The sequence below is a fragment of the Marmota monax genome, unplaced genomic scaffold (assembly GCF_021218885.2).
Source record: "Marmota monax isolate L192 unplaced genomic scaffold, Marmota_monax_Labrador192_F-V1.1 WCK01_AAM20220418_F8-fsc00034, whole genome shotgun sequence".
In the NCBI taxonomy this organism is placed as follows: Eukaryota; Metazoa; Chordata; class Mammalia; order Rodentia; family Sciuridae; genus Marmota; species Marmota monax.
In genome coordinates, this window is record NW_026693934.1 from 7,091,697 (window position 1) to 7,114,102 (window position 22,406).

At 42.5% G+C, this 22,406-nt stretch overlaps 1 pseudogene; it reads left to right on the plus strand.

The window, feature by feature from the left end:
* Positions 1-3,371: 3,371 nt before the first annotated feature.
* On the plus strand, positions 3,372-16,784 carry LOC124106162 (large ribosomal subunit protein eL43-like; annotated as a pseudogene).
* The last annotated feature ends 5,622 nt before the right edge of the window (positions 16,785-22,406 follow it).

Below are 22,406 nucleotides of genomic sequence, written 5' to 3' on the forward strand. Positions count from 1 at the left end.
GTTGGGCTTGCTTTGCATTTGCAATCTGTTGGCAAATCTCAGCTAGTGGGTCAGCTGGTGGCTGGCTGGTCCTGGACGGCCTTGCTCACATGTCTGACAATCAGGCAGTTGGTATGAGCGATTTGGTTCTCCTCCATGGCCTCTTCAGCAGGAGAGCTCAGCTTCCACACATGGCAGCTGGGATCCAAGTGGATTCGATTGGGAGAATGGGAGCTGCAAAGCTCCCAGCAGCCTGTGTTCCGAAGTTGCACTTTGCCTTTATCACATTCCATTTATTGGCTAGCCCAGCTTCAAGGAATGGTGGGAAAGGCTCCGCCTTTTGATGAAAGGAGCTTCAAATAATTTGTGGCTAAGTTTAATCAACCACACACAGTACTTGCAGTCTCTAGTTAAAAACCGACAGCAAATGTAAATGCAATTCTCTAACAACAACAGCAAATTTTTTTAGTTGTACATATTGGTCTCATAGCAACATATGTGAATATATTTATGCAGATGAAGTGGAGAGGGAGGCCAGATACTTTTATTATTTTCCAATTTGAGTGTGAGACTACAAATAAAAAATAGAAAAAAAAATTGCCTGTTTTGCTCTTATAAAATATGTCTCTGATAAATTTGAATTTTTATCCTATTTCATTCCAGACTACCTTTAAAAAATACTACAGTATTTGTCACAATTAGGGCTGCATCATTGAATCTCCCAGGGAACTTTTTGGAAGCCTAAAAATACCCATAACCAGCCCTCGAAATTCTGGTACAACTGGCTGGGGTTAGAAAATTCACTTATATAGTGCAGGTCTAGCTTTTTCAGCTGACCTTAAATTTGACTAGGATATACCCTCTATAACTCCCAAACCTTGGGGCAGCCAAGGGTTTCTGACGTTTTTCTGGACTTCCAGACACAGTTTGGGTTCTGAATCAAGATTACATTCTCTGTGGTCATCTGAATCCAAAATTACTTACTCAGGCTGTAATGAAAAATCCTTCTACAACCCTTCTAAATCCTTTTGTTAGAGGCTGCAAAATGGCAGCATGGGCATAGGCTAAAAATGATCTGAATTTTGTTTGGCCTCTGGCTCTTCACGTTGGTGGCCCACATGATATATTTTTTAAAGGAGAAGGGAGTTAGGTGATCACATTTACAACATTCTAAGACCAGAGTTGGGGCTTCTTTTAAAAGGGCAGAAGACCTCAGAACACGCAGAAGAACTAACAGGCCCCCAATCCAACTTTAGTCCTCAGCCTTTTTTCTACTTAGCTGCCTCATTCATTAACATTTATATCTCAACTCTGACAGCATTTGAGATTGTTCACTTGTTCTTAGTTCAACCAACCACCTACCATTTTGTAACTGAAGATTCTGGGGCCCAGAATCTTGGGGGACATGGGTGGTGTTGAGTCTGCTATACCTGGTGCCACAACATTATTTCATTTGATGTTCCTATTGATCTCTGGAGGAAGGTTTGACCGATCCCATTTTATAGATGTTGGCACTAATTCTCAGATAAATTGAGGAACTTACCAAAGGCACACATAGCTGATAAGAACTGGAGCTAATCTAAAAACCTAGGTCTTTGTGAGTCTAAGGTACATAAAGGCCTCTTTATGTACCTCCACAGCAAATATTTGCTGGCCATGATTTCTCTCCTGCCTTCTCTCCTCCCTTTTCACCTCCCTTTCCCCTAGCACTCTGTTTACCTCTGCATTAGCACATACACACATTTCCTGACTCTCACCTCTTTTTATCCAATCCTGTCTGGGAACTTACAGCTGCCTATTAGTCCCAAGGCCCATATTTCCATATCATACACCATATCATAGCCATAAAATAACTTGTTCTGCAGCAAGAAGGGGTCCAGTTACAATCCATATAATTGGAAAAAGAGCATCATTTGTCGTGGTGGTCCTGGGATTGGAGGTCATCAGAGCAATTCCATCTGTTGGACGTGTTCCTATTTGTTACAGGCATGGTTTCCTCACAGCCCTTTACAGATCCCAGTGGATTTGCTGGGACATTTCACAAGTTATCAAATACATGCATTAAGGATTGTTAATAGCAGCCAAGGAGCAGAAATCATTATGTGAGAATAAAATGCACTGCATAAAATGACATTTTAGAGTGACAGAGTGGAAAAGAGGTGATTTCTCCCCCTCCAAACCATCCAATAAGCCCAGAGTTAGGGCCCAATGGAGTTCCTATCTTGCTTAGAGGAAATCTTCTACATCCCATAAACCTGAAAAATAATGTGACAGGAGTCTTGTTGCCTTGCTCCTTAAACCAATCTGTCCACATTGCATGGTGATTTTCTCTGTGTCATTATGGAGATATCTGGTGGTTTTCTATGGAGCAAATGTTCCCCATCAGGTTGGGGGCAAATAAGATGACTCAGATCTTACCTTTTAAGTCAACCCATTTGATTTGTATTTGATTAGTCTATATGACTCCTACTACAGTGAGAAAGATGAAAGAAATTTAGTGGAAGTCCAGAATTTTAAAGGAGATCAGAATAGAATAGAAGAGAATTTTGGAGGGAAAGTCTCTAGTCAGAAACCCATCCTGGTGTCTACCTTTCAGATCTGGCACACAGATGTTTTTGTCTGACCTGCATAGGTTATTTAGGAAAATATGAATTGGTTAACAACATAATTAGTGCTTGCATAAGACTTATTTTCTACCTTTTCTTAAAAAAAAAAAAAGCATTTTAAAATCTGGCAACCAAGAGACAGCTTCTCTGTGACAAGAGTTGGCCAGAGACAAGGAGTGGCTGCACCCTTACACAAAGGAGAGCTTCTGCTCTCTGTAGGTGGCTCTGCCCTGCCATTGCCAACTGTCTCCCTGATCCTCAGGCTGAGGGCTGGCTGCCCACTCCACTCATTTATATTTTATATACACAGAAAATTTAAGGGACATGCCCATTGTCATACATCCAATTCACGAAACAGATGTTTACTGCAGCTTAGACTCTGCCAGGCACTATTGCAGGTACCAGGGATGCAGCAGTGCACAAAGCAAACCCAGATCCTGGCCCTGGGGGCTTTCCATTCCAGGGAGAGACCCAGAGAGCAAGAAAAATCAGGAAAATATACAGCACAACAAGTGGTGCTAAATACTACGGGGGAAAAGCAAACAGGCCAAGGAGAGCGAGTGAGTGCTGGAGGGTCACAATTTCAACAAGATAATGAAGCAGTCATCACTAAGGACAAATGGCATTTGAGCACAAGTCCAAGGATGGAGAGAGGGACCCATATGTGTAAGTAGGGGGAGAGCATTTCAGGCAGAAGGAGCAATGCATGCAAAGGACATAGTATGTGAGCATGTTACCAGGACCAGGACTTAAGCTGGGGCTGGGCCATCTTTCCAATTAGAGATGATGTCGCTGTCCATTATCCCTGAGCACAAGTTCCGGGATATGTTTTTCCTTGTCGTCTGGTTTCTCATGGAAACGCAAAATACCCCAAGAGAAAATCCAGATTGATGCCAAAGATAAAAAGAAGAGGGATTATTCACTTTACCCAAGGCTTCACAATAGGAGTCTTTTTTATTCAGGAAACTCCCTGGAACGTGTAAAATGGTTTTTGATTTAGAATTGTGATACTCACCATTTTTCAAAAAAACATTTTGAAAATTTGTTGCATGCAGCAAGGAAGCCCTATAGTGCTGATGCACTTAGTGCCATCCGGCTGTACTCCCTCACTGAGTCCTTGGTCCCACCACTCCTCTTGACAGGAGACCTTTACAAGCTGCCAGCTAAGGTTAGGAGCATGACCCCCAGGGAAGGCTGGTGCCAAGTGATGCTGACTAGCCTGGACTTCAAGTCACAGGCTTCTGCTGCCAGAGGACTGGACACTAGCTCCCTGGTGCTGTTGTACATACTATAGAGATGTCCTGATCCCTCCCACCTCGTCCCAGCCTGCGGGGGCTTCACTCAAAGCAGTGGGGGTGTTTCATTGTTTTTATTAGCATTTATTGTTTTTGTATACAAGAAAAATGCCCAATTTGAAGGATTTAAAAAACACATAGGAAAACAAAGAACTGTTTTGAAAGCTCCATAATCCTGCCACCCAGAGAAAACCACTTACAGCCACCCTGACTGGCTGATTATTACTGAAGTCGCAGGGATTTAGAGTGATAGCTCTCTTTTGTTGTCTCCAAAAAGCTGCTCTACCACAATACCATTCCCCTCAAGATTGCTAGAAGCAAAGACTTGGGTGTGAGCAGTTGGAGGGGTAGAAAGTATGGAAATCAACTTCAATTGGCAACTGGTCACAAATGTCTATTCCATGCCCAGCTGGGTAGATACTCACACTACAGAGGGGTGAGGAACTGGCTCCATCTGCAGGTTTCATTTTCAGAACCTAGGTTTAAGCAGACATTGTGATGCCCTCACCTAGGGAAATACAGGAGGGGGCTGTTGAGCATGATGCAAGGGCCTAGGGATGCCTTCAGGAACCCAGCCCAATAATGGGAGCAGCCTTAGCACTGGGGGCTCTAACTCCTGCCAGTGCTTCTGGCACCCCTGAACAGTTAGTAGCACTCACAGTGGAGAAAGCACAGGACATAGTTGAATTGATAGATACAGAAGCAGAATGTGGCAGTCAGCCATTGCTACAATACAGTCTGAAAAACTTCTGGAAATATAATAGCCTTAAACCTGGCCTTAAAACAGTGATTGATTAGTCTTACTTATATATCTGTGAGTTAGCTATCCACCAAGCTCTTCAAGGCTGGGCTTAGCTGGGCTGGGCTTCAAACTGCTCATATCATCTCCAAATTCCTTTAATCCACTTTGAGCAGTGGAATAACTGGATTATGTTCTTTTCCTGGCAATGGTAGAAGCACAAGAACACAAGATCAATCCCAAAGCACATTTTACACTTGGGCTCAACTGATGTCTGATAATGTCTAATTGGTCAAAGCCAGTCACCTGTTCAAGTCTGGTATCAATGAGATGAGATGAGAAGATATTCTTCCTCTAGGGAGGAGGAACTACAAACTCATATGACAGTGGATGTAGAAACAGGGAGGGGAGAAGAACTGTCAGTGATAATGTAATCTACCACACAGGTGATGTCAACCAAGAGAGGTATCAAAAGCTTTGCAGCAGTAATATAGGATCAGCAAGTAGTAGAGTGGCCAAAGTTATGAGATCACTGGGGCAAAGTCACTCCAGGTTTAGGAGTAGCCAATATACGTATGGTGTGTGGTGTGCTGCCTGTCTGACTCTCCTGATGCTTTGAGGGTTGGAAGGGTCAGCCATTCTCCTGGTCAGTGGAGTCTCAGGAAAACCCCCTCAATTATCTTCTTTAACAACAGTTGGAGGATTCCTTCCGAATCTCCCACCTCCCTCCTCTTCCTTATCTTTACACTCCTCTTCTATCTTCCTCTTCATTAATGTTACCTCTCTAGTGGGCACTTAGCCAAAGCTGATGGAATTGCAAGACACCCCAGAAGCTGGTAAGAGCAGACATTTCATGTGGGTTGGATCTTCTCGGAGAAGGAAGTCTAGCTAGATGTAAGATGGCCCAAATTCAGAGCCAGGAAAAAACAGAGCCAAATCTCAGATGTATGACCTCTAGCAGTATGATCATTTTAATGTATTTTAGCTTTGTTTTCTCACCTGTAAAATAGGTACAGTCATTTTTTCCCTAAGTGTTGCTGTGAGAATCAAACTATATTATACAGGTAGCAGAAACTTGCCAGCACAACCTTGGATAAAAGAAATGTTACATTTTTTTTTTCTTAAAAGTAAATATTACCCTGAATCCCCATTCTGAATGTTGAAAGTCAAGCATTATTTGGATCCCCTCCTATTCAATGTCGTAATTTACTTTTAAATATTCTCATTTTAGATGGTGTGAAATAAACACATTCATTATAAATAGTATATAGACAGTATTGTTAATAAATATAAATGTGTTCACATGTGGATTTCAGCTGAGGCCTAGAGATTGTCACTTGCTCTATCATAAAATCACACTCTATATGAGGGTAGCCACTAGGATTTCTCATAAGGCCACATTCCAGAGGCAGCTACAACTCATGTGTGATCTGCTAAATAGCATCCTAAATAACTGACAGGGGCTTCACCATGTAATGGTTTAAATGGCAGTGCCCCCAAAATAAATACCCACATCCTAATCCCTATAATCCTATTTATGAAAACAAATATGAATGCTATTTGGAAGAAAACTCTTTGCAGACGTAATTAAATGAAGGATCTTGAGAGAAAAAGATTATTTCAGATTATCCTTATAAACCCTAAAGCTAAGTTGAATGTCCTTACAAGAGAAAGGTAGAGGGAGATCACACCAACAGAAGAGGAGGAAGTCATGACACGATAGGCAGAGATGAAGCAATTCAACCACAAGCCAAGGAATACCTAATCTTCCAGAAGCCAGAAAAGGCAAGGAGCGAATTCTCCCCCAGAGCCTCTGCAGGAAACAGCCCTGCTTATACATTGAACTTGAACTTCTGGCCTCCAGAACTATGAGGGAACACTTGTTGTTTAAAGCCACCAGGTTTACAATAATTTCCAATGGCAGCCACAGGAAACTAATGCAATGAGCAACATCAGTGTCATGTTAGTCTGCATGAAAATGCTAGAAATGGCCTCTCACTGAACTGAAGTAGTTGAGAGAGATTCCCCATCTTTGCAAAAACCAAGTATAAGAACCTAGCAATGCCTTTAACTTGGATGCCGGGATGGTGCAAAAAGTTGTTCAATAAACAATCCTCTGCCAAACCTTTGGTCTGGAAGGTTCTGATTCCCAATACCAACTATAAAGTGACTAGAATCCTCTTCCTCGCATACCATTATATCTGTATCAAGTGAATCTTGTATACCAGGTACTAGTCAAAGCACTTAAAAGGACAAAGAACTGAGCTCCCACAAAGTATATGAGAGAAGATAGTAAGAGGTAATAAGAGTCTGCTAATAAATGCCAGTTCCATTGTCATGTAGCAACATTTAATCTAAATTAATTGTGTTATTGTGTTCTAATCCAATAGTGAGTTTGTAACCAAAAGCTCAATCCCTGTCCCCAATGCCAATAAATGCCAATTTAATAATGAGAACAGGATTTGGGGGGAAAAAGGAAAAAAAGAAGGTTTATTGCTTTGCTAGCAAAGGGGACTCCTGTCCCAAAGGCTGTGACACTGCCCATCAGGATGGAGGGGGGGGTGTTAAAGGAGCTCAAAGATTACATTCTGGTAGGGGGTCCCAGGGCACCCTGATGGTATGTTAGGATTCACTTGTTAATTTGGGAGATACTCCCTTCCCAGATCCTCAGCAGGCATCTCCTTCCTGTAGTGGGTGTGTTCAAGGGCAATTAACTAGGAGAAGAAGAGATAACAATGTCTCCAAGATCTTATTAGGGAGGGGGAGAGGAGAGAAGAGACCAAGAAGGAAAAAAAAATACATTCTCATAAAAAATAAGCCATAGAGCAATCAGGGCTACTCAGAAGGTGAAGGAACCACAGTTACATTGCCCCACTGTCAATTTCTACCTTCCACTTCTAAGGAAAAGTGGGCTAGGACATCTCCAAGCTACTTCCTGCTGAGAGAGGGTGAAGTTGGGGGCAGGGAGTGATCCAAAATTCTTATTTTCTGTCAAGTGGGGCATGGACAGTTAAGGGTATTCAGCATCACAGCAGTGGTAGCAGTTGGCAGGTGAATGGACAACAATATTCAAGACAGCAAAGCATTACTTTTTTGGTAAATAATTAATACAAAAACAATTAATATTTCAGCCAGTCTCTGAAACACAGGACAAGCTTGTGTCTCTAGAGTCCTTTGTGATAGTGAATATTAAGCACTCCCACAAGAACCCTTCCTTTACAGCCTGCAGCTTTACTTACTTACTTTTGGTAAGGCTGACACAAGTGTACATCTTAAGTTACACTAAAAAAAAAAAAGACATTGTTTTTCCTTTTAAATGTCCATGTAGGACTGTGCTCAGGCTATACTCTCCTTCCAGGTGTTTAAGACCAAATTGGTCAAAATTGACCTTGCTCCTCTTCTTAAGAGTCAGCTGAGATTCCTCAGGGATCACTCTTGGGGACAATGTGAGAAGCCTCTTGGCTCCTTTAGCCTTCCTGCACCAGTGGTGTCATGTCCCAGGATGGGTCAGGTCAGGGTCTTGATGACCACAGGTGGCTTCTGTTGGAAGCATCAGGCATTTCAGTCTCCAATGGCCCTTCTTTTTGTAGAATGTGAACTAGTTGGCTTCCTATTCTCTAGGGTTCCCTCAATCTCCCTGATCAGTATCAAGTGACTCACCAGAGTTTAAAAGCCCTCAGAGGGGTCCCGTCATTCTCTGGGTGCTGACTGATCTTAGAGTGCAAGGGCTAAACATTGGCTGTTTTTTCCTTAGCCCTTTTACTTCCTTGACTTTGTTCTCTAAGTTTTTGGTTTTTAAATACCCAGCAAGCCATTTTTACCAGTCTTAAAGAGGGAGTAACAGGCTATAACTTCAGTATCTATAATTTCACAGTTACCCCTTTCATTTAATTGGGGTTAGTATTAGTACTGGAAGTTAGCATCATATACTATTTGTCCTGTAGCTGATGGCTTATTTTCTCAAGTTAATCCAAGTGGGCTTTTTTTTCTTTCATAAGCAATACCTCTACAAAACACTAACAGGCAACAGTTATAAAGTTTTCAAGGAAAATACAAAATGAAATTAACACATTCAGTTTGTATAATATCTGTGAACCAAGAAAAGTGCTTTTATAATCTTGAACATTTACTTAGTTATACATTATATCCCCTGTTTGAGATCACAATAATCTTTACAAAAAAAATCAATCTTTTGAACACAACTTTAAATGAGCTGAAGTCTAGCCTATTTTGGAAGCATTCTAACATGGAAAGTGGGAAGCAGAGCCTTATCTCAGGTAAGGAGGGGCTCTTCACAAATAACACAATACATCTTTAAAATCTGACATATGAATCAAAGAAAAGCACAGAGAGCTTTTAACCCTTTTTTTGTGGAAAAGTAGCAAAATGTTTTCATGTTTTATATATCCACCTTTAAACAGATCAGGCTCTCATTATCTTTTAAAAATACATTTAAATTTCTACCCCATGTAAAAAGTAACATAAAATTTTATATACATCTCATTGATAACAAGACCAGTTACAGAACATTAAGTGACATAAATTCCCAATGAAATTTGCTATTTTTATAAGTCTAACATTACCATTACAGAGTTTGGTGAACATCAGCATAATAAAGTGCTCTTTTGAGCTTTATATTTTAAAACTTGTATATAAAAAGAGCATGCGTATACTTAATATACAAAGAATAAATAGTTAGCATCACCATTACACATATGTCCTTATATCAACTAGGTTTAATTTTACAGTAAAATTAAGAATCCACAGATAATTACAAGATGTAGAGTTTAGCAGTACTAGAAAAATCAGAATAGCATTAAATCTTTTATACATTTAAGAAACAGTGTTAATGATCAGAACTAGACTTAGTCAAAACAGATATAAGCCAGTTCCTCAAATGGCAGTGTGGCCCTTTTATGCCAGATGCAATGTATAAAAGATAGCACTTATTGGTTAAACCTATACATACTTTAATCATATAAACTTTTATGAAACATTTAGATAAGGCTCAGACAAACATATTCAGTATCAGGTGTATTCATATCTCTAGTCACATATATTCAAATTATTCGTTAAAAATCAAGCCAGGTCAAAATTGTAAGTCATCTGTTTGTCTAACGAAGAAAAATCCTAAAAGAAATGGACATCACACTTTAATATTTTATAGCTTTCAAGTATTGCACGAATTGGTACTCATCGGTGTGAAGTATTTTTAATAGACAGAATAGGCAGAGTAGGATATCTGGCAAAGCTGACTCAATTCACATTTAAACAACTGTCCAGAAGAGAATGAATCCCCATTAATGTCTCTCTCTTAAGGGGTTATCCTCCCCCCCCCCACCCCACCCCCTGGAAGGTACTTGCCAATGAAGTTGTTACTTTTTGGGTGAAAGTGTTTTCGGTACATTTAATTTACACAACAAATTTTATCCCAGGAGAGGGATCAGACAGTCTGGCATATTTAAAAAAAAACTGTTTCTTTTTTACTTCCAGTTTGCACTGGAGGGTTGGAACACAGGTTATTGTTTTTTGACTAGTCTCCCTTATCATCATCATAATGCCATCAACTTTGAGTTCCCACTGTCATTGTACCCAGAGATTCTTTCTTTATATATTTATGTATCTAGGGCACTCTGTCCAATGAAGATCACATTGACCGTCCAAAGATTGTTAGGGACCTCTCTGCAGAAATCAGCAGGGCCAAGACACAGGTGCTTGAATTCATGGGGACTCAGGGAGGCCGTTGTATTTTAGCTCTGTGGGCAACAGGTAGGGTGGCACCTAGAAGTATCCTCTGGCCGAATAGGGCATCCTATCAGATCTTAAAAAGGAGAGACTATTTTGTCCCCAGGTTATAATTTAATAGTACTGGAACCCAATGCCCCATACCTTGTGACTGACAGCTTTCATTTTCCATTCCCCATTAACACAGGTTAGTTAATTGTCGCTGAGTGTAATGGGCCCCAGATATGGGGTTTTTTCCCTAATGTAAAGGCAACTCTGTGAGGTTAAGCATTCCAGTCCAGTCCTTTGTCCCAGAGTGGTGGGAAAATGAAAATAGGGGTGGACTCAAATGGAGGTTACAGAAAATTCAGACTTAAGGTCTAAAGGCACACAGTCAAATAGAAAGTCATGAGCCAATCCAGTAGCCTTCGTACCTTCCCAACATCCATAAAGAATAGATTCCAACAATCAGCCCCAACACTTTTTGATGTCTGTTCAGCATGGACTCTGATCAATGCCTTTATCCAGAAGCCTTGAGTCCCCAGACTAGCATCCTCAAGTAGAAAAGCTTTCTGCCAGTTTCCCCCTCACATCACGGGGAGTTTTATCTTTTTATCCTCTCATTCAAAACTGATTTTTTTTTTATTTTTGTCCTCTGCCACCATTCATGGGTTTCACTCTTTTAACCCATGAGATAAAAACCCAGAAAGAAAATCAGTGAGACCTACAGCCCACACAGATTTCATTTGTCTGCAGAAGCAACGAACTGAGCCCTATTCTCAAACTCCAATTTTATCCTATGGGCAAAGAGTGGCTGGAAAGTAAAGTAGAGGCCAGGTCCTTTTTGCCCATTTCTCTATAGACCAGGCAGCTTTCCTGTTTTGTTTCCCTTTATCCCAGGATGGGTATTCCAGGATGGGTATCCCTAACCCACAACAGGATGATTTGCAATTGCCTGAGGCCAGGATGAGAAGCAGTACTCAGACTGTTAGCACTGGGTTCAAAGGGAAAAAAAAAAATATATATATATATATATATATATATATATATATATATTTTTTTTTTTTTTTTCAATCCTCCTTTGGTGTCCTGCTATTCTCATGCATTAGAGGCAGCACCTTTTTGCATCAATTTAGTTTTTGATTATTAAGACTCCTTATTATATAATCACATTCGTGCCTGTACACACAGAGTCTTTCACTTATTTTATCTCTGACAGACCAACTCCCAACTGCAAGATTGTACAATAATTCAGAAAACCATTCAAAGACCAGACTGTTACAGTAAAATATCATCTTTTTCTTAGACACATTTACATCTGTAGTTGGCCCATTCAGCCAAGATCTTTCCCAAGAAACAATCTATAGGATCAACACAGTATTACCCATGTCTTAAAGGACCAGAAACAAACAAAAAACATAGAGACAGAGAGGATCCCCAAATCATGGCCAACAGATGGTAACCTTTAAAACAGATCGGATAGGGGGAAAAATCCCCCCCTACTTCCCAACTCCCACTTAACTGTCACTTCTACACTAGTGGTGTCACAGATGTCCCCACAGGGGACCAGATGTTTCCACAAAGGGGAACCAGAAGTGTAGAATCAAGGGTCTCCATGTGCACACTGGGGGAACTTATAGAACGACCAAGGTGCTGCTACTTTACTGCAGTGTTTCCTTTATATCAAACTAGACCAAGATGGAGCAATCCTTATAGTGCAGGGAAGAAAGGCAGGAGTTCCCTGAAGCAAGGGGGCTTTGGGAGCTGCTGGGAGTCCCTCAGTCTCTCCCTTTACTCACAGGAATAGCTCCTCGGTTCAACCGAGGCACACTAGACCATCTCCTAACTTTCCAGTAGTCAACTCTCAAAAAGTTTGCCTTACACCCTCAGCATGGAAGTGCAGTTCCTTGGAGTGCCAGGCCTACCCAAGAAAGCGGAGCAGGGGTTACTCTCAGGTTCCATCTGTGTCATCAAATTTGTAACCAAAAGCCTGGTCCCTGTCCCCAATGCCAATTAATGCCAATTTAAGAATTGAACATGGTTTTGAGAAAAAGGGAAAAGAAGATTTACTGTTTTGCTAGCAAAGGAGAAACACGTGGGGGCGGGGTGGGGGGGGACAGGGACTCCTGTCCCCAAAGGCTGTGACTCTCCCCATCAGGAGGGAACATGGAGGTTTTAAAGGAGCTCTTCAAGGGTTACATTCCAGGTGTACTCTAGTAGGGAGTCCCAGGGCACCCTGATGGTGTGTTAGAATTCACTTGTTAATTTGGGAGACATTCACTTCCCAGATCCTCAGCAGGCATCTCCTTCCTGTAGTGGGTGTGTTCAAGGGCAGTTAACTAGGGGAAGAAAAGAGGAAAAGAGAGCACTGTCTCCCTAATCTTATTAGGGAGGTGGAGAGGGGAGAAGAGAGGGGGAAAAATGTTATTTTAAAATATAAGCCATAGAACAATGAGGGTTATATTCAGAAGATGAAGGGGCCACTGTTACAAGTTTATGTTGGCTCCTGTTATCTTACAAAAAAAAAGTAAGACTGGTGTTTGCCACAGGTAGCTAGTGTTTGACATAAGTTCTGCAAAGGCCTGAAGAGCCTCAAGAATCATGAAACCTCTGGGCATCAGCCATCACTCCACACTGATCAGCAAGCAGATGGCCATGGACAAGGGCCCCATGTCCTAGAGGCAGGCAGCTCGGTTGCTCTCTTCTGAAGTAGGACTATGATGGCCTTCACTGTTGCTGGCAGCACAGGTACCTGGAGTCTTCCTCCTTGATGTGCCACCAGCCTCTCCCCTCGGAGAATCCCCAGGGAGAACACTGCAGAGCTGCTGCATTCCACCAGCCTCTCTATTCCATTTCAATACCACAGAAGCTCTTCACTCTTGTACATACCACCATCTCTCTGAAACCATACTCTCCTCCCTCTCCCTCTCCCCCTCCCCCTCCCTCTCTCCCTCCCTCTCCCCCTCCCTCTCCCCCTCCCTCTCCCCCTCCCTCTCCCTCTCCCCCTCCTTCCTTCCCTCTCCCCCTCCCTCTCCCTCTCCCCCTCCCTCTCCCCCCTCTCTCCTTCCCTCTCCCCCTTCTGTTATGCTTGAATCGGGACCCCCAAAGACCACCAGAGACCCAAGATCAATGTAAACAGCAAAGAGGTGTTTATTGCGAGCTAGCTCGGTCCTCTGCGCGCACACACAGCAACTGGTGACGCTGAGAGGCCCCGAGCCCAGGGTTTGCAGCAGTTTTATACATTCTTTGGAGAAGGCAGGGACTTCACATACATCATAGCATCTCTTAGCAAATCATCACACACCTCGGGAAAATCAAATAACAACTCTAAAACATGATTAGCACATTCACTGGCGGGAACAAGTTGGGTAGGGGTGATTGGTCAGTACAAAAGAGGTATTCATTTGAACTGATTGGCTTAAGCCAAGAGGGGTGTACGTGCTGAACTACATGGTTTCTCAACACCATAAACTACTGGGAGGGACATCTGGCATCCCAGGTATTTCCCTGTCTCATGCTGATTGGTGGCTGCTAGGGGGTTGCTATGGATCCCCACCTAGCCTGACTGAGTCAGGGACACCTGGAGCAGCAGATATCTCCAGTTATTTGTAGATAAACAACTTAGCAGGGTGGGAATGTGCCTAGGAGTGCTCTGTGGGTCTTTCCAAGGACAAAGGTCATGTCCCTTCCTTGGACAGGGTTTACTCTGAGATAGAGGCTGGTTTTTCACTTCCTCCTTCCCTCCCTCTTCTTCTCCCCACCCTTCCTTCCTCCCTCCCTTCTTTGGAACCCCAGTTACAATCTCCTCCAAGAGAAAATGCCAAGCGATTTCTACAAAAGACAGGGGGTGTCCTCTGGCACCACAAGCCTCACCCATAGGTGAGAGTACAGTGCTGGCCAGTCCCCTTGGAATGAGGAGAAGGGGAAAGTGCTGGAAGAACACAAAAACACTGGAGGAATTAACTTTTCCTGACACACAAGCAAAGTGCTAACTTGATGAGATATACTAATACTTGTCAACACCCATCAGATCACACCAGCAATGACTGGTCACCCCATGTCTGTCTGGCTCACTAATGTATCCCTAAGGCCTAGCAGAGTTCCTGGCATATGCTAGACCTTTAATAAACATTATTCAATGAATAATTCATAATTTCCACAAAAGCATATTACAGAGTTTTCTAGCAACTCACACAAAGTTGGACACATAAATACATAGGGGACCTCCCATGTTTGTAGGTAAAAACTAAGCAGTCATTGGAGAAAAACAGAACCATTTCTTTTGCTGACAAGACAGTGAAATTTTTCCCAGTTTATTTTCATTTTTAAAAAATCTTCATTCTCTCCACTTTTCTATATTTTCAAAATCTCTATAACAAGCAGGTAGTCATGGCATTTGGGGAGAAACAACCTAAAGCATAATTTCCTCTATGTCCTCCCTTCCCTACTGCCTATTTTTCCTGTTAGTTTTGGAGTCAGAAAGATATATATGTTCCCCCAGACTATGGGCTCCTGTTAGGAGCTAGGAACCCCATTCATAGAAAGTGAAAGAAAACAAAATCTAGGAAGTTGCTAATAGTGGTTAATTACTTTTTAAAATCCTTCTTGGAATTCATGGGTGGCCTGCAAATGAAGTTTAAGTTCCTTTTTGTTTACCCCAAGCTTCTGGGTAGGAGTAATTTTCATGCAATCTATTCAAATAGCTCCCATAAAACAAGCAGAATAAATGCCTTCAATAGGGAGATGTGGACACAGCGGACCTCCAGAGGAAGCAGGGAATCTGTACAGAAGTATAACGTTTAGGGCAGCATAGGTCAGCCCAGAGGGCTGTGTCTACTAGATAATCCTAGTGGGAGTTTGGATATGTGCCCATGAAGCTGTATCCCTAAAGGGAGTTCTTTTAGGGATGGGAACTCTGAGGGTTGTCACCATTGAAATGACTTCATGGGGAGGGGCATGGTGGTAAGTGAAAGTCCAAGGACCAGAATCCCACAGGAGAGATTTATTGTCAGTAGTATGGAGCAAACCAACAAAGCTGTCCCTTCGAGGAGAGCAGCAGCCTGTGGGCACTCACAGAGCATCTCTATAGCCCACAAGAGAAATTTCACAAGCATACTTAGGGGTTGTGTCATGGGCTGGGGTGGGGTTAACCTTTTAGCAGGCACATTCAGAATCAAGCCTGGGAGTCCCTAGATAAAATGGCTCCTAAATCAAAACTTAGGAGTCCCTAGATAAAAATGGCTCCCAACCTAAAATGGCAAAGCTGATGCCAATAGTAAGGATGGGCCTAAGGGGCTTGGCCAGCTCCCTTCCACCAGGAGGTCCTTAGAGAGCATCTAAGGGTTATACCTCTGAGGGGTTGGAGCAATTCCTTTCCAGGAAGAAGAATGCAGTTACCAAGCCTGCCCACCTCGGCACTAACACACCAATACCCAATACCCCTCTGAAGCATTCTTCATTCTCCAGTGCCCTTCACATAAACAACTGTGTTAGTCAGATTTCCATTGCTGGAACAAAATGCCTGAGATAATCCATTTAAAAGAAGGAAAGGTTTATTTTGTTTTATGGTTTCGGAAGTTTCAACTGATGATCACTTGTCCTTGTTGCTTTGGGCCTGTGGCAACACAGTACCTCATGGCAGGAGAGTGTGGCAGAGGAGGCTGTTCACCAGCTAGGAAGCAACAAGATTGGGGTTGGGGAAAAGGGATCAGAGTCCCAATATCCCCTTTGAGGGCACAACCTCACTTCTTCCCACTAGACCGCAGCTCCTAAAGATTCCACCAACTCCTAAAAGCACCTTCCATAGGCTGGTGATCAATCCTTTAGCACATGCACCCTTGTGGTTTAAGGTCTAAACCATAACAACGAGGAAGGAACTTACTCATGGAAATGCCTAGAAAGGGGGAGATGGACCTGGATCCGTATTTCAAAAACTTCAGTTCTCCTCTTCGGTCTCGGGCCTAAGTTGCGGCGACGTGGCTAAACGCACTAAGAAAGTTGGAATCGTCGGTAAATATGGGACCCGCTACGGGTGCCTCTCTCCAGAAAATGGTGAAGAAAATTGAAATCAGCCAGCACGCCAAGTACACACGTTCCTTCTGTGGCAAAACCAAGATGAAGAGACGGGCTGTGGGGATCTGGCACTGTGGTTCCTGCATGAAAACAGTGGCTGGTGGTGCCTGGACCTACAACATCACTTCTGCCGTCACAATCAAGTCTGCAAACAGAAGGCTGAAGGAATTGAAAGACCAGTAGAAAGTTCTACCACGTAGCAAAATTGTGGTTTGTTTGTAATTGTATTAACTGGATGTTCTGATGTGAATTGCATTAATATTGTCCTTTCAAAAGATTTGTAAATTGAAGCCCTTCTAATTTGAATTGGAAATTTTTGCTGAGATGGGTTATTGTAATTCAGGTCTTTTTTCTTCAGTAGTCAGATGATAATGGAGTGAAACTAAGTCTTATGGCTTAGGTATATGCTCAGCTTTTTTGGTTTTTTTAAAACACTGTTCAACTACTCCGAGATACATTGACATTGTACAAAATTTGTTTTAAAGGTAAAATATGCTAAAATACACAAAGGATATACATTAAAAAAAAAAAAAACTTCAGTTCTCACAATGTTGGTCCTTGAGTAAATAAATGGTTCCTCAATAAAATAGTCTGAAGAAAGGCTGCATACTATGGTGCCAAGGTGCCGAGAAGGGCTGCACTAAAAAAATCTACCGAACCACTTCCCAAATGGATGAGACCAAAGACTTCTCTGCCCCATTTTTTTAGTTCCCCCATAAAACACCAACTAATACTTTATAGGAAATGAGCTCTCCTCTGAATATTGAGAAAGCTGGTTTAGGTGAATGGTCCCTTCAGACCACAGCAGCACCTAAAAGCATCATATACCAACCCCCACATCACCCACTACCCTCCTCTCCTCTTCACTCCTCTTCTCTTTCTCTTTTTTCTTCCCTCTGGTTCCCCCCACCCTTTACTTTTCTTCACTTGGGAGTTCCCTCTCATTTCCATCTTCCTCTTGCACACCTTTCTGGCAGTGCCCTGGTACTTCCAGGGCTCTCCTGGCACATCCAAGGGTCTGAGAGCCAAGGACTCACCACAGCTGCAATGGAACAGGTTTCCCCTCATACTGGGAGCCATCCAGAGATCCCTATCTCAGCAATTTGCCAATGTTCCAACAATGGCTCAATTAGCTGTATTTTACCCGCCTGCAGACTAATTGGCTCACATGACAGAGATGGAGAGCTAACTGTACCCATTAAATTGATCTGCTCTCCCTGATAATCCACCATGTTTGCCACCCATTCTCAAGTTTCCACAAAACTTCCAAGAAAAAAGTGAAAGACCCAGACTTAAAGAAGGAGAATGGCTTCTCATTAGCCACCCCAGCTAGAAACCTACCTTTTCTCCTTGTCCTTCCCATAGGCACTGTCATCATGCCACTTCTGTGGCTGTGAATCCATCCACAAATTAATCAAATGCTCTGCATTATTCTCAGCCAATGGATTCACATTGCATTAATGTTTTAGTTTCTGCTTGTCCATGAAAATATTTGCTCCTTACTTCCAAAATACTTTAGCTGAGGATTTTGTTTGTTTACTTTAAAAAAAAAAAAGTACATTTACAGTCTCCCCAAGACTTCTCAAATAATTACCAGACCGCCAATTCCAACACACAGTTTCATCATCTTCAAACATTGACTGCCCAGGTGGAAATCTATAGTCCCTCTCATACTGAAGAGCCTATTTCCCCTGAGTAATCTCTGCCCTGCTATTTTTATTGTAAATAATATTGATCTTTCTACTCTCCTCCAAAGCCCTTCCAGAGGGTCAATAATTTTGTAATAGAAACCTTTTATTAATGGACTCCCTCCTCATAGCTTAATTTTGTTAAGTTAAAAAAAAAAAAGAAAAAGAAAGACAGGAGAAAGAAAGCAACAGTTGACAAACTTTTATTTGTACCAAAAGTCAGGCCACCTGTGGAGTGGTTTTTAGGGAGTTGGGGGTGCAGGATGAGTGGGCGGCACTATTGTAAACAAACTTCAACCAGCTGTTGGGGAGTTCTGAGTCACCCAGAACAAGCAGGATGTCCCACTAAGCTATAGATTGTTTGATTATACCCACAGCTGGGTGGCACCAAGCCTAAAAGTGACTGATACATCAGAGCCTAAGTCAGTCAGACAACTCTTAGCTGGCTGTCCCAGCAATGCTAAGGGCCTTCTCTGAGAAAGCCCACATTGCTCTGGGAGAGGCTGTAGGCTGACAAATCCTATGTACTTGACATGAGAAGGACTGTATTTTATCCCAAGATCAGTTGCTGCACAAAGAGATTAAATCAGTCTCATACAGAGGAACTGGTTTTCCCATGCTAACCCATGTCTGTAAAGAGCTGTCGAAAGTTCTTCAGAATGAAGCTAATCAGAATGAAAGTGCAACAGGAGAGATGGTACCCACAATCTCAGTGACCTGACCACAGGTGGAGTCAGAACCCAAGAGAAGGTCACAGCTAGACCCAGGGCAGGTGCTGCACAGAGGCTTCCATGCCTGCTACAAGCCCAGGCCTTTGTCACCAAGATGCAGGCTATGGCATGTTCTATAAAGACAGTAGTTAGGCAGAAGTGACAGCCAAAAGTGAGCAAAATCATCTTCAAATTTGCTTTTATCTTGACATTATGATATAAGCTAGCTAGCTCAATGATTAAGTAGAGAGAACATAAGATGGCTAAATCCACCGTTCGTCTCTCCCCAAACATTTATCCCTTTAACCTATTATTATGCCAGAAATTCCCTCAGCTGGGAAATGTTTAATATTAAGACTTCTAAAGACTATTAGCTTACCTTAGTGCGTGAGTGAGTGGCAGGCTGGCTGGCTGGCTGGATGGACAATGTGATAGATTGGAAGATGGAGGATAGAAGGGTGAATGAAGGCATGAGAAAATGCAGGAATGGAGAGAAATCAGGCTTAGATTCCAGAAAAAGTAGAACAAGGCAGAAGAACACAGGGGCTGGCAATGTAGCTCAGTGGTAGAGATTTTGCCTAGCATGTGCCAACTCCAGCACTGAAAAAAAAAAATGTAGAACACATATCACTCAAAGCAGGAGTAAGAAAGTAGGAAGAGAAAAACTGGAACAGGAGATGCTGCCAAATGGGACAGATTTTTGGAGAGGAATGGGTGGGGCTGCCACGATACTGGCAGAGAAGCAAAGAGATGAAAATCCTGGGAGAGGCAGAATCAAAATGAATACCCTCTTCACAGTTTTGACAGTGTCTTTTACAGTCAGAACCTCTTCCGCAAGCGCAGTCTTAAAACATCAACTGGTATCATTTTGTTCAGTCTTTCATTCAACTACAGCACTAATTTCTTCCCTTCTCCAACTTATGGAATATGAAGGAAAAGTTCCCAGAGGAATGCTTTCTGGTTCAAGGCTATTAGTGACTGGACTCTGAACGAACCTTTGGAGATGTCAGAGACTGTATTTTCCTCAAGGGTAGCCTGGGGCAGGAGGGAGCCTCCATCTTCAGCAGAGAGAGACCAGCATCCTCCAAACCTACAAACAGCTTCCAACTCCTCTGGGGCCCAGGACTTAGCTCTTCCTGACACTGCTTTGAGTCCTTCACTCCAAGAAGTACATTTCAAAACCCTACCACTTTGCTATTTATTTGACAGTAGAAAGATTTAGTAAATAGGTTCAAGATGTGGTCAAATGGCATCGAGGGGCAAGTCTGAATTTCCTTTTATGAGCTCCCCCTCTGTGAACAGAGACAATCAGGAGTTGGAAAGTTAGCATATACAAGACACTGAATTTATCCCCAGCACTACAAAAAGAGTTGGTGAGCAACAACATCCTGCAAACCAAGGAAACTTCTGCATGCTCTAAGCTTCAACGCCTCCCCCAAATTATCCCTCAACCAATTAATCATAAAAGTCCTTTCCATGTATACAGGGTCTGCACCACACACATCAGCACTTAAGTCAACCACTGTCTCTGTTTCCTGTGAACTAAACTGTCTCCCACATCTTCCAATCAATATCCCTGTGATGTCTGAAGGTTTAACACAATGAAAGGTCCTTAATAAATGTCTATTAAACTGGCATGATCACGCAATCAAGGTAGAACTGAACTTTGGCACAAATAATTTTGGAAAATAATTTGGCATGAGTCGTCTAGCAGAGAATATGATTGTACACCAGTAATTATCCTTTCCACCTTTAAAGTGAAACCCTGAATTTTAATGAGGCACATATCTGACCTATAGACTGCACTTTTGTAGGCTTCTTTCAGCTTAATATGTGACCATGTGAGTGTCCTGTCTGGTTCTTCAGGGAAGGCATAAGTATTCCCTTGCCACTTGCCACTTTCCTTGATAGCTGGGACCTGCTAGGAGTGAATGCAGCCAACCTAGAGCAGCAATAGGAGCTGGATATGCAGTCAGCCCTTGGGTCAGGACCCCTTGTTATGGTCTGTCCTGTGAAAGAGAAGTGAACTTCCTTCTATGTGAAGTCATTATATTGGGTGGGGGTGTCTCAATGTATTTTGGGCTTAACTTTCAGGAACTTAATCATATCCATTAATAAATAGTTTTAAAATATTCTTTGGCCAAGCAATTCCATTCTGGGGCATAATGATAAAGAAATATCATTTAATATCAACTAGCAACAACAATAATCAGTATAAAACTTAGACTATTACTTGTCATATAAAAACACAGCATCCTAGATAGGCATCGTGGCATACGCCTACAATTCCAGGAGTTTAGGAGGCTTAGATGGGAGGATCTCGAGTTCAAAGCTGGCCTCAGCAACCGCAAGGCACTAAGCAACTCAGTGAGACCCTGTCTCTAAATAAAATACAAAATAGGGCTGGGGATGTGACTCAGTGTTCTAGTGCCCCTGAGTTCAATCCTTGTACCACCCCCACCCCCCCAAAAAAAAAAAAACAGCATCCTAAATGCTGAATACTAGAGACATCCATGCCATCAGCACCACACATGTGCCCTGCAGTTCTTACTACTTAGGAGCCTTAACTTTCTGCATTTCCTCTGCCAAAGCACTGGCAGGCTGGAAATGTGGGGGTATCAACGCCTCCCCCAAATTATCCCTCAACCAATTAATCATAAAAGTAGGTGAATACAGAACATGCTTTGAGAAACATCTCCTCTCCCTGCTTCATTTTAGAGATCACAATACTGAGATGATGGATGACTTGCCCTTGGCCAGAAGTAGATCTAAAACTGGAGCCTCCTGCCTTTTTTCTACCACACCACACCACACTGCAGTACCAGGTAGGGCTTGAATAAAGCAATGCTGGAGGTTTTGTAGGATGCCTCAGAAAACAGCAAAGACCCCCAAAGGAGCCCTAAATCAAGAGAGGCATGAACAGCAAATTAAACTCAGTTATATTCAGAATGGAGAAAATTAATTGCTGATTCAGCTGTGGGCCTATAGAGCTTTTGTTTCTACTAATCATAGTTAATAACCACAGGTTCAGGCTTCTGCTTCTCTGTAAAACTCTGTTCAAGTCACTGGACTTTGGGAAATTTTTTTTCTAGAAAGATCTGCTGGTAAAATTCAACCTTGCTAATCAGGAGTCCATCTTCTGGGGATAAAGTCAATGAGACACTATCTCTGACTGATCTTTCAGCTTTAACAACCTCACAGAAGTCCCCTGCAAGGAAGGAGGGTTCCCTTCTCCTAGCCTGGTCCAGCTATACATTAGTTTACTTTCTTGAGCTGGTTTCTTGTCACTGGGTGGCAAATACACTGTTTACATTTACCCTCCCCTTGGTGCTTTCTGTTGAGGTTCCTCTTCTCTATCTCATCTCCTCTGTTGCAATTCACGACTGGGGAAGGAAACACGTCAAAGAGAGAGCAGCTCTCCTGCCTTTAATTGGCCTCTGCTCTTTGGGCACAAATGCTGGGCTGGTGCTAAGGTGGAAGCTGGGCCTCAGAGAGTGGGAGACAGGCCAAACCCAAACACCAAACCGCCACCGGCAGGTGTCTGTCTCATCTCATTGCCTGAGTTCTGCTGTGTTTATATTTAGAGATTTAGA